This window comes from Dipodomys merriami, unplaced genomic scaffold, assembly GCF_024711535.1.
Source record: "Dipodomys merriami isolate MVZ:Mamm:240054 unplaced genomic scaffold, mDipMer1.0.p SCAF_1, whole genome shotgun sequence".
NCBI classification, from domain to species: domain Eukaryota; kingdom Metazoa; phylum Chordata; class Mammalia; order Rodentia; family Heteromyidae; genus Dipodomys; species Dipodomys merriami.
In genome coordinates this window covers 87,757,848-87,769,962 of record NW_027202270.1, presented here as the reverse complement: position 1 = coordinate 87,769,962, position 12,115 = coordinate 87,757,848, and the positions used below count along the sequence as shown (strand labels likewise).

Below are 12,115 nucleotides of genomic sequence, written 5' to 3'. Positions count from 1 at the left end.
TGTTTTGTTTGTTTTTACCTGTCTAAAGTCACAAGTCAGGCTAGGAAAGTAGCTCAGTGGTAGAGTGCTTGTATTGCATGAATGAGACCCTGGGTTCAATTCATCAGCACCACAGAAGCAGAAAAAGCTGGAAGGGGCACTGTGGCTCAAGTGGTAGACCACTAGCCTTGAGCTGAAGAGCTGAGGGACAGTACCCAGGTCCAGAGTTCAGGCCCCACGACCAGAATAAAAAAGCCACAAGTCAGTTTAATTTTCTTTTTTGCTTTGAGTTGAATTATATACATGCATATATATATATATATATATATATATATATATATATATGTGTGTGTGTATGTGTATGTATATATGTATCTTTCTTTATCAGCTTACTACAGTGCAAGGACTTCTTCCTGAAAAGGCCGCTCATGTGAATACTAAGAATGATGATGAGTATACCCCTCTTCATCAGGAAGCAGACGGTGGATGCTTAGACATTGTCCATGAGTTGGTGGCTCAAGCGGCAGATATTCATGCAATAATAACTGTGGATGGGTGGGCAGCTCTTCACAGTGCTTGTAAGTGAATAACACCAGAGTGGCTTCTTTCTTACTTCATCATGATGCAGATATCAAGGCCTCTTCACTCTCTTGCCTCTTGCTGCTGGGAATAGAGATACCAGAGATACTCTGGATCTCCTTCTGATGAGCCATTATATCAAACCAGGCCTGAAGAACAACTTGGAAGAAACTGCATTTAATACTGCCAGAAGGACAAGCATGTATCAATCACTACCTCTTTGAAGTTGTGGAAAGCTGTACAAATTCTTCTCTGAAGTCTTAATGATTTGGTTAATTTTCTTAACTTTCAAAAATGCCAGTCCAACCTTTGTGGCAGATACAAAATATTTTCACAATAAAAAGTAGACATCAGTCTATTACTGTAAAACTTCATGGGTTCTCATGGTATTTTCCACGTGAATTGCCTGACTTTGATGTCAAAACATATTCAAGAGTTGTTTGGATACATCTTCAATGATTTCTGTAGAGTTTGTGATTTTTTAAAATTAAAAATACTTTTAACTTGTCTGTTGAAATGAGTCTTACAGAAACTAAAGATATTTCTGGTACTGGTCTGGAAAAAAGTGTATTTTAAAGTAATATTCTACATCTTGGGTCTTCATTGAATATTCAGTGTATTAACTTATATTTTTATCAATCAAGGTAATTCAGAATTTAAAACTCTTTTAAAATGTAGTGATACACTTATCTATCTTCTTTATGTTGCTTTCATTTTATACCAGAAAACTAAATATTATTATTGATCTTAATGTTTACAAGTTTGAAATAATTTGGGAGTTCTGGGTGCAAACAAAAAGATAGAACACTCAGATCTTGGAGACCTTAAAACAATTCTGTTTTAAGGCCCCCAAGTTGTAGTGCTTTACACCTTCCCCAGAGGATAGACAAGCCATCAAAGGGAAATAGACAGCATCTTTCTGACTCCTGCAGCACCAGTCTGCATCCTACCAGGGCCAAAAGCCCCTTAGAGTGTCCACAGGAACAGGTTGAAATTATTTCCTTGCAATTCTGGAAGAGCTGAAGAGATTTTGGGACCTCAGGATGCAAACGACAAGATAGAGCACTCAGAAAATTATTTTAAGGCCCCCAAGTTCTTAGTGCTCTACACTTTGACAAATGAGAGACAACCCACCAAACAGATATAGACAGCATCTGTTGATTCTGTATGCATCCTAGCAGGGTCAAGCGACTCTCACTGCCACAGCTACATGTTGAAATTTGATCTTCACAATTTTGGAAGAGCTGAAGAGTGTTTCCTAGCTCAGGATACAAATGACAAGATAGAGCACTCAGTACCTGGGGACCTTACAACAAAATTGTTTTAAGGTCCCCAAGTTCTGTGTGCTCTACACTTTCCTCAAAAGACAGACAAGCCACCAAAGAGAAATTGACAGCATCTTTCTATTCCCAGCAGCTCAGGTCTGCATCCTAGCAGGGTTGAAAGCCCCTCACACTGTCCACAGTAACACATCCTATGATGGACCAGCTGGGCCAGAGCACTGGGACCGATGGGACAGGGATCTCGGGATAGGTGGGCAAGGAGTTGGCGAAGTTACACTCAGACACAGACTCAAAAGAGTTGCATCTGAGTGTGTCTTTATTGAGGAGAATTAACATCTTTATACAGTGTGTGATTGTGACATAGATTCTTTGTTTATTTAAGCACATAATTAATTTTTAAGAAAAGCAAAGCATTGATGGATTACATGAAATTTGATGACTATCCCAACAACTGTTTAAGCTAAGTAGTGCGAGACAAGTCTAGCATATAGTTTAATAGAATGGGACATCTATTCAGCCTTTTTATGTTTAAAAATTAACAAACTTAAGACAGGGCTGTACTTATATTGTACTCTTTTTATTTTTTCCATATATTTTCAAGTCCCTTTGAAATCAACCTAAAAACCACTTCTAGGTTGAGTCAGGCATTCTCCATTTTCTATAATTTTAATCCCAATATTTGTTCACATAAATTTCTAATTGTTATTTTAAACTATCTTATTGTTGTTTTGAGAATAAACACCATAATGGTCTAGATCTACCTAATCTTTGCATAAAATCTAATGAGTTCCAAAATACCCTTTTTCCTTTTACATTAATTCATCTATTTTCATATTATAAGCTCCTGTATAAGGCAATGGTTCATCAGTCGGTTCAGGAAATGTGTTGTCACTAACTTTATATTTTGTGGGAAACCACCATCTATTCCTTATAATGTAAACTGGACTAAACTTAATCATAACTGTTGGGGGAATCTTTCTTTTCCTTTTATTATCAGGGGTCCCTTTTTCTAGAACTCTCTGAGCTTCTGGGACAATCCATCTAGCTTAGTTTAACTCATTAATTCTGCCTGTTGTAACATATCTGGAAACTTTAAGTTTCTATATTTACTATGAATGAGCAGCAAAACTGCTTGTGAACCTGTAGGAGTTTCTGGAGGCAGCATGACATCAGATGATAGATTGATTGGGGCATTGCCCATATTTAATCTTTGGTCCTAGTCTTTATTATTCAGAGAAGCAGTCTCTATTGGACTGGAAAGAAACAACATGCTCTGTTTGTGGATCAATAGAAAAATAGCCAAAATGAGAATAAAAGCAACGAATGAACAGCCAAGAAGAATATAGTAAGAATAAAGGTGGAGGCTATAAAGGTGCAGCCAAGTGCATGGGAAGCCTTGAACCAACAACCCCTTCCTGCAGGCATGCTTCCTTGAAGCTCTTTGTCTAACGCGATCTCTTACACAGACTTCTTAAGAGGTGGCGTGGCAACATCCAAATTTTTTTCTTGCAATTTTGGGAGAGATGATGAGTGTTTGGAGCAAAGGATACAAAAGACAAGACAGAGCACTCTGAACAAAATTGTTTTAAGACCTCCTAGTTCTGAATGCTCTACACCTTCCACAAAGGAGAGACAAGCCACCAAAGAGATATAGACAGCATCTTTCTGTCCCCATCTGCTACTGTGTGCCTCCCAGCAAGGCTCAAAGCCCCTTTTGGTGTTCAGAGCCACATGTCCAAATTGTTTCCTCCCAATTTTGGGAGAGTTGACTAGTTTTTGGAGCTCAGGATGCAAACAACAAGAGAGAGCACTCAGAATTTGGGGGCCTTAGCCCACCCGCCCTCGGTGCCCTCACCATGGACCTTCATCTGCAAGACCTCGACTTCTGGGCCAGCCTCCACCGCCAGATCCTGGGGCTGCTGTAATGGGACATGGGCAAAGACCCCTTCCAGACCTTCACCACCATGCACCTGCCCCTAGCCGAGCAGAAACTTGCCAAATACAATCTCAGAATATTTGAACCACCAGTATTGCCTCTGGATAAAAAGTATGAGGCTGATGAAGATGACCCAGATATCGAGCCCAACCTGTGGATGTGGGTAAATCCCAACATCGTGTACCCACCTGGCAAGATGCAGGTCAAAGAAGTTAAGTGGGCACGTCCAACGAGCCTGCCTCTCACCTCCCAGTGATCTGTGAAGAAGGAAGAGGACAGCTGCTCAGAGGCTACAGAGGAGCAATCATAGCAGCCTTCCTTTAGCTTGTGGTCACCTTGTGAGAAGCCAAAGCTGAGCCCAGCTGCTTCCCCTCCCCCTTGGCCCTGAGAGCTTGTGGAAGAGGAGGTAGCCCAGCACCAGGATGACAGCTTCTCTGTGGCCCTTGCATCTGCTCATCTAGGACCACCCTCCAGAGTTGGATGCTCCAGCAACCCATCAGCTCAGAGGGCAGGCTCTGGACTTGGCCCCCCTCAATGACTTCCACCTAATTGCCCTTGCACTAAGAAACAGTGCCCTCTGTGGCCTCAACGTGCAGCAGATCTACAGCTTCACTCGACACTTCCCCTTCTTCCAGATGGCTCCTGAAGGCTTTAAGAACATGGCCTGTCACAATCTCTGCTCCCAAGACAACTTTGAGAAAGTGCCTATCAATATGAACATGGAGGCTGGCACGCGGCCTCCATCCTGCCTCTGGAAGCTGATGGAGGAGGGACACCGCCACTTTCTGGAGGAGGCCGGTGTCTTGGCTTCTACTAGGACGGAACACATCCAACAGTGCATGAACCAGCGAGATATGATACCCTACCTCTTTGACATTTAAGAAGCATGAGTTCCAAATGGCTTATTAAAGTTTCTCTGCATTTTCAAAAAAGAATTTGGGGGCCTTAAAGCAATTTTGTTTTCAGGCCCCCAACTTCTGGGTGCTCTACACACTCCCCAAAGGAGGGACAAGCCTCCAAAGAAAAATAGACAATATGTTTCTGTCCACAGCAGTTCTTCTGTGCAGCCTAGCAGAGCTCAAAGAACCTCTTGCTCTCCAAAGCTACAGGTCGAAATTTTTTCCTGCCAAGTTTGCGATAGCTCACAAGTGATTGGGAGCTCAGGATGGAAATGACAAGATAGAGCATTCAGAATTTGGGGGCCTAAAACAAAATTGTTTTTAGGACCCAATATCATTTTTTAAGTGTGAGAATACCGTAAAGAGAAGTTACAATTACATGGGCAAGATAACGAGTACATTTCTTATCAAGAATTGTTGCCTCCTCTTTGTTTCCCCTTCCCATTCTTTTCCATACTTCCCCTTACCCGCTCTTCCACCCCCACCACCCACCAAAGTTGTAAAGTGCGGTTTTTCGACATAAAGACTTGTACATCTCATTGTTGCAATGGGTTCACCTGTATCCCTAGTTAAACGATTTGTTTTTGCCCTTCTCCTCCACAAATTAAACCAATATCAAATACAGTGAAAGCAGGGGTTATACTGTGGGGAAGGGACATACAAAGCAACAAAGAAATCATCTTATAAATACGTTAAAAACAATTGCATGAAAGAAAAAAGAAACATTTGAATACTTATCATAGGGGTACATTTCCCTAAGATCCACTTATCTGACTTTTTCTGCTTGACTCAGACATATACTAGTTATTGCAAATAAGGGAAACCATGGGACCTATATTTCTTTGGGCCTGGCTTACGTCACTTAATATAAATTTCTCCATGTCTTTCCATTTCCTAACAAATCGGGCAATGTCATTCTTTCTGATGGAGGCATAGAATTCCATTGTGTATATATACCACATTTTCTATTTTTAAAATATTTTTTATTGTGAAAATACTGTACAGAGGGGTTACAATTACATGGGCAAGATAATGAGTACATTTCTTATCAAGCATTGTAGCTTCCTCTTTGTGTCCCCTTCACAGCCCTTCCCAGCCTCCTCAGATCCCTCCAACCCAATCCTCCCCCCCCCACACCAAAGTTGTAAACGTCTTTTCGACATGACAACTTGTACTTCTCATTATTGCAACAGGTCCGCCTGTATCCTTATTTAAATGACTTGTTTTTCCCCTTCCCCTCCACAAATTATACTGACATCAAATACAGTAAAAGCAGGGGTTATACTGTGGGAGAGGGACATACAAACAACAAAGAAATCATCTTATAAATGCGTTAGAAACAAATGCATGAAAGAAAAGAAAAACATTTAAATACATATCTTAGAGTTCATTTTCCTAACATCACCTTATCTGACCTTTTCTGCTTGACTCAGACATATACTAGATATTGCAAATAAGGGTAACCATGGGACCTATGTTTCTTTGGGCTTGACATACTTAACTTAATATAATTTTATCCAAGCCTTTCCATTTCCTAACAAATGGGGCAATGACATTCTTTCTGATGGAGGCATAAAATTCCATTGTGTACATATACACCACATTTTCTTGATCCATTCATCTACTGAGGAGCATCTGGGTTGGTTCCAGATCTTAGTTATGGCAAATAATGCTGCAATAAACATAGTTGTGCTGGTAGCTTTAGTGTGGTCTTGTTTGAAAACATCTGGGTAAATGCCCAAAAGTGGGATTGCTGGGTCATAGGGGAGATCTGTGTGGAGTCTTTTGAGGAACCTCCATACTGTTTTCCAAAGTGGTTGAACAAGTTTACACTCCCACCAACTATGCAGTAAGGTTCCCTTCTGTCCACATCCCCCTCCTGCATCTGTTGTTGTTAGAGTTCTTGATTTTGGCCATTCTAACTGGAGTGAGGTGGTATGTCAATGTTGTTTTGATTTGCATTTCTTTTATGGCTAGGGAGGTTGAGCATTTCTTCATGTGTCTACTGGACATCCTTCTTTCTTCTTCAGAGAAGTTTCTCTTTAAGTAATTAGCCCACTTATTTATTGGGCAGTTGTTTCTTTGAGGATTTGTTGTTGGGGGATTTAATTTTTTTACTTCCAAGTATATTTTAGATATGAGACCCTTGTCTTTTGTATGGCTAGTGAACATCTTCTCCCAATACGTGGGCTTTCTATTGATCTTGCTAGCTATGTCCTTTGCCATGCAGAAGCTCTGCAACTTCATGTAATCCCATTTGTCCAACCTTTCTTTGGTGTTTCCGGGTCTCTATTAAGAAAATTTTGGCCTGCACCAAGGAGACCTAGGGTTTCTCTTATTCCATCCTGTAACGTTTTCAGAGTGTCTGCTTTGACTCCGAGGTTTTTGATCAATTTGGAGTTGATTCTGGTACAGGGTGATATATAAGGATCTAGTTTTAGTTTTCTACAAGCAGTTAACCAATTTTGCCAGCACCATTTACTGAAGAGGCTGTCTTTCTTCCATTCTATTTTTTTAACCTCCCTTATCGAAGATAAGATGGCTGTAGGTCTGTAGGTTCTGGGTTTTCAATTCTATTCCATTGGTCCTGAGGTCTGTTCTTATGCCATTACCAAGCTGTTTTGATTACTATGGCTGTATAGTAGAGTTTGAAATTTGGTATTGATATTCCACCAGCAGTGTTCTTTCTGTTGAGGAGCATTTTTGCCATTCGGGTTCTTTTATTGTTCCATATGAATTTTTGGATTGCCTCTTCTATTTCCTTGAAGAATGAGGTTGGAATTTTGATAGGTATCGCATTGAATTTGTAGATATCCTTGGGAAGTATTGCCATTTTCACGATGTTCATCTTTCCAATTCAGGAGCATGGGAGGTTTTGCCATTTTCTAAGTTCTGTTTTGATTTCCTTTTTCAAGATTTTAAAGTTTTCATCATAGAGGTCCTTCACTTCTTTGGTCAAGTTAATGCCTAGGTATTTTATTTTATGTGGGGCTATTACAAATGGAGTTGCTTTCCTAATTTCAGCCACACTTTTCTCATTGTTGGCATACAGAAAACCCATTGATTTTGGGGGGTTAATTTTATACCCTGATACTTTGCCAAAGTTTTTTTATTTTATTTTATTTGAGAACATACTGTTCAGAGGGGTTACAATTACATGGGCAGGATAATGCATACATTTCTTACCAAGCATTGCAGCCTCCTCATTTGTTTACCCTTCACCTCCCTTCCCAGCGTGAGATCCCAAACCCTCCGAGAATAGTGAGGAAATTTTCAACCCGTGGCTCTGCATAATGAGAGGGAATTTTGGCCCTGCTAGGATGCACACAGGAGCTGGTGTGGAGAGAAATTGTTTTAAGGCCCCCTATTTCCTTTTTTAAATGTGAAAGTACTGTACAGAGGGGTTACAATTACATGGGCAAGATAATGAGTACATTTCTTATCAAGCATTGTAGCCTCCTCCTTTGGTTCCCCTTCCCATCCCTTCCAATCCTCCCGCTGTCCTCCGACTCAATCCTCCAGGCCCCTCCTACCCACCAAAGTTGTAAAGTTTGTTTTCGACTTGTATATCTCATTGTTGCAAAGGGCCGACCTGTATCCCTATTTAAACGATTTGTTTTCCCCTTCCCCTCCACAAATTATACCGACCTCAAATACAGTGAAAGCAGGGGTTATACTGTGGGGGAGGGACATACAAAGCAACAAAGAAATAATCTTATAAATGTGTTAGAAACAATCGCATGAAAGAAAAAAAAAACATTTAAAATACATATCTTAGGGTTCATTTTCCTAACATCACCTTATCTGACCTTTTCTGCTTGACTCAGACATACACTAGATATTGCAAATAAGGGAAACCATAGGACCTATGTTTCTTTGGGCCTGGTTTGCTTCACTTGATATAATTTTTTAAAAGTCTTTCCATTTCCTACCAAATGGGGGAATGTCATTCTTTCTGATGGAGGCATAGAATTCCATTGTGTATATAAACCACATTTTCTTGATCCATTCATCTACTGAGGAGCATCTGGGTTGGTTCCATATCTTAGCTATGGCAAATAATGCTGCAATAAACATAGTCATCCTGGTAGCTTTAGTATGGTCTTCTTTGTGATCATTTGAGTAAATGCCCAAAAGTGGGATTGCTGGGTCATAGGGGAGCTCTGTGTGGAGTCTTTTGAGGAACCTCCATATTGCTTTCCAAAGTGGTTGAACAAGTTTACACTCCCACCAACAATGAAGTACGGTTCCCTTCTGTCCACATCCCCTCCAGCATCTGTTGTTATTAGAGTTCTTCCTTTTTTGCCATTCTAACTGGAGTGAGGTGGTATCTCAATGTTGTTTTGATTTGCATTTCTTTTATGGCTAGGAAGGTTGAGCATTTCTTCATGTGTCTACTGGCCATCCTTCTTTCCTCTTCAGAGAAGTTTCTATTTAAGTCTTTAGCACACTTATTTATTGGGCAGTTGTTTCTTTGAAGATTTGTTGTTGGGGGATTTAACTTTTTGAGTTCCAAGTATATTTTAGATATGAGACCCTTGTCTGTTGTATGGCTAGTGAAGAACTTCTCCCAATCTGTGGGCTTTCTATTGATCTTTCTAGCTATGTACTTTGCCATGTAGAAGCTCTGCAATTTCATGCAATCCCATTTATCCAACCATTCTTTAATTTGTTGTGTTTCTGGGTCTCTATTAAGAAAATTTTGGCCTGTGGCAAGGAGACCTAGGCTTTCTCCTATTCCATCCTATAATGTTTTCAGAGTGTCTGCTTTGACTCCGAGGTCTTTTATCCATTTGGAATTGATTCTGTTGCAGGGTGATATATAAGGATCTAGCTTTAGTATTCTACAATAAAAATAAATTTAAAAAAAGATTCACCAAAAATACAGTTGGTTCTTCAAAAAAAAAACAAAAACAAAATTGACAGACTTTTAGCAAATCTTCTCAGAAAAAAAGAGAACACACCCAAATAAATAATCTCACAGATAAGAATGGAAACATCACCGTGGAAACAACCAAGATTCAGAACATTATAAGGGAGTACTTTGCAAAACTTTATGCTAATAAGTTTGAGAACTTGACAGAAATGGACCTTTTCCTAGCAAATATTGACATGCCAAAACTAAACCAAGATGACTTAACCCATATTAACAGACCCATATCAAGCACTGAAATAGAAACAGCAATAAGAGACCTCCCAGCTAAGAAAAGTCCAGGACCAGATGGATTTACAGCAGAATTCTACAAGGCCTTCAAAGCAGAGCTCACACCAATACTCCTCCAACTCTTCAATGAAATTGAAAGAGAAAGTTCCCTACCGAACACATTCTATGAAGCCATCATAACCCTCATCCCCAAACCAGGAAAGGACTCATCAAAGAAAGAGAACTATAGACCCATTTCTTTGATGAACATTGATGCAAAACTTCTCAACAAAATTATGGCCAATCGACTTCAACAATTCATCCAAAAAATCATACAGCACGACCAAACAGGATGCATTTCAGGGATGCAAAGTTGGTTCATTATTTGCAAATCAATTAATATTATTCATCACATCAACAGGAGCAAGGATAAGAACCACATGGTTATCTCAATAGATGCAGAAAAAGCATTCGACAAGATCCAACACCCCTTTATGATGAAGGTACTAGAAAAATTAGGAATACATGGAACATTTCTCTATACAATAAAGGCTGTATATGACAAACTACAGCCAGCTTTATACTTAATAGTGAAAAAATAAAGCCATTTCCTCTTAACTCAGGAACAAGACAAGAATGTCCACTCTCTCCACTTCTCTTCAATCTAGTATTAGAATGCCTAGCTACAGCAATAAGACAAGATGCAAAAATAAAGGAGATCCACATAGGGAAAGAAGAAATAAAACTCTCCCTCTTTGCAGATGACATAATCTTGTATTTAAAGAATCCCTTAGACTCCACTCCCAAATTATTCAAGCTGAGATCTCACGCAAATGTCACGATAGAGTACTCAGAACTTGGAAACTTTAAAATAAAATCATTTTAAAGCCCCAAGTTCTGAGTTCTCTACACCTTCCCCAACGGACTGACACGCCACCAATTAGATGTAAACAAAATGTTTCTGTCCCCATCAGCCGGTGTTTGCATCCTAGCAGGGCCTGAAAGCCCCTCTCACTGTCCACAGCCACATGTTGAAATTTTTTCCTCACAATCCTGGGAGAGCTAATGGCTGTTTGGGAGCTCAGAATGCAAATGACAAGGTAGAGCACTAGGAACTTGAGGGCCTTACAGCAAAATTGGTTTAAGGCCCTCAAGTTCTGAGTGCTCTACACCTTCCCCCAAGGAGAAACAAGCCGCCAAAGCAAAAAAGACAACATCTTTCTGACTCCACCAGCTCCTGTGTGCATCTAAGCATGCCCGAAAGTCCTTCTCATTGTCCCCAGCCACAGGTTGAAATTTTTTATTCAGTATTCTGAAGGAGTTGAGGAGGATTTGGGAGCTCAGGACACACATGACGACCGAGAGCACTCAGAACTTGTGAGCCTTAAAACAACAGTGTTTTAAAGCTCGCAAGTTTTCTGAGTTTTCTACACCTTCTGCCAAGGACAGACAAGTCACCAAAGAGAAATAGACAGCATGTTTCTCTCTCCAGCAGCTCCTGTGTGCACTCTAGCAGGGCCGAAAACCCCTTTTGCTTTCCACAGTTACAGGGCCAAAGTTTTTCCTCGCAATTCTGGGAGAGCTGATGAGTCTTTGGGAGCTCAGAATGCAAAGGACAATATAGGGCACTCAGAATTGTCTTAAGGCCCCCATGGTCTGAATTCTCTACACCTTCCATAAAGGACAGACAAGCCACCCAAGAGAAGCAGACAACATGTTTCTTTCTGCTGCTCCTGCTGTGTGCATCAAGCAGGGCTGAAAACTCCTCTTGCTGTCCACAGGCACATGTCAAAATTTTTCATCCCAATTCTGGGAGAGCTATGGAGTGTTTGGAACCTCAGGATGCAAACAACAAGATAGAGCACTCATTACTTGGGGCCTTAAAATGTTTTAATGCCCCCAAGTCCTGAGTGTTGTACACATTCCCCAAATGGAAGACAATCCACCAAATAGAAACTGACACCATCTTTCTGTCTCCATCAGCTCCTGTGTGCATCCTAGCATAGTCAAAGCCCCTCTCATTGTCCACAGCCACAGGTCCAAAATTTTTACTTGCAATTCTCAGAGAGCTGATGAGTATTTGGGAGCAGAGGACTCAAATGTCATGTTAGAGCACTTAGAACTTGGGGTCTTAAAACTCAGGCCCCCATGTTCTAAGTGCTCTACACCTTCCCCAAATGAGAGACAATTGAAATAGACACCACCAAAGTGAAATAGACAACATTTTTCTGTCCCCATAAGCTCCTGTGTGCATCCTAGCAGGGATCAAAGCTCCTCTCACTGTACACAGACAAAT

General features: G+C 40.5%; 1 pseudogene; it reads left to right on the top strand.

The window, feature by feature from the left end:
• Window positions 1–3,772: 3,772 nt before the first annotated feature.
• LOC138839387 (forkhead box protein R1 pseudogene) lies at window positions 3,773–4,658 on the top strand (annotated as a pseudogene).
• Window positions 4,659–12,115: the final 7,457 nt, after the last annotated feature.